The 1,032-nt window shown below is 51.6% G+C and overlaps 1 non-coding gene across 1 annotated transcript; it reads right to left on the reverse strand.

The window, feature by feature from the left end:
- Positions 1–447: 447 nt before the first annotated feature.
- Trnas-uga lies at positions 448–522 on the reverse strand. Its single transcript has one exon. It is a non-coding gene; the product is annotated as a tRNA-Ser (tRNA).
- Between the last annotated feature and the right edge of the window lie 510 nt (positions 523–1,032).

The following is a 1,032-nucleotide window of genomic DNA, read 5'->3' on the forward strand; positions in this document are numbered from 1 at the left end:
GAACAGGATGGGTATCTCGCCATTATTGACCACTGCAGTGATGTGCCGGTTGCACGGCGCCAGATCAGCGATGATGATCAACGGAGGGAGAACACAGCATTTTAAGATCTTAAGATCCGTCAGATAGATCTGCCCCTTGTCGATCCTCCTATGCGCGATCGCCTTAGAACTGTGTCTCGCAGGCCTTCGCTGCCCACTTACCGGGATCTCCCCGAGGTATCTATCATTCAGTGTTGAACATATGATACTGTGTTCCTCGTCCGGAATGAGGAGGAGACTTGATCAGTACTGGATTGGCTACAGACGTATGGGATGGCAGCTGGCAGCGAGGTCAACTTTAGAAAATTACAATTCATGCTTGTGGGGCGTGGACTAGAACCAGGAACGGATGGATCCTTACCTGTGGTGCAAATCCTCCGATGAAACTTCCTGGCAGATTAAAACTGTGTGCCGGACCGAGACTCGAACTCGGGCCCTTTGCCTTTCACGGGCAAGTGCTCTACCAACTGAGCTACCCAAGCACGACTCGCGCCCCGTCCTCACAGCTTTACTTCTGCCAGTACCTCGTCTCCTACCTTCAAAACTACAGAAGCTCTCCTGCGAACCATGCAGGACTAGCACTCCCGAAAGAAAGGATATTGCGGAGACATGGCTTAGCCACAGCCTAGGGGATGTTTCCAGAATGAGACTTTCACTCTGCAGCGGAGTGTGTGCTGATATCTGCCAGGAAGTTTCATATCAGCGCACACTCCGCTGCAGGGTGAAAGTCTCATTCTGGAAACCCTCCGATCTTTGAGTATTACCATTCATAAGGAGACGGCAGGAACGGCAGCGGACAACTATCGACCACTGTTGCTCAGAGTCTGTCCGTCAGTACGAATAAACGCCCTACGATCGATGGATATGCTGCAGCGAGTTTCGCTCGTCAACCTTTATCTCGCTGCCATGATGTGCCACCTGACACACCTTCTCCCCTTATCGCGCACGATGGCTGTGAGTATTCAGGTGGTTTTTGGATACTACGTTAGCTTG

The sequence above is a fragment of the Schistocerca piceifrons genome, chromosome 3, assembly GCF_021461385.2.
Source record: "Schistocerca piceifrons isolate TAMUIC-IGC-003096 chromosome 3, iqSchPice1.1, whole genome shotgun sequence".
In the NCBI taxonomy this organism is placed as follows: Eukaryota; Metazoa; Arthropoda; class Insecta; order Orthoptera; family Acrididae; genus Schistocerca; species Schistocerca piceifrons.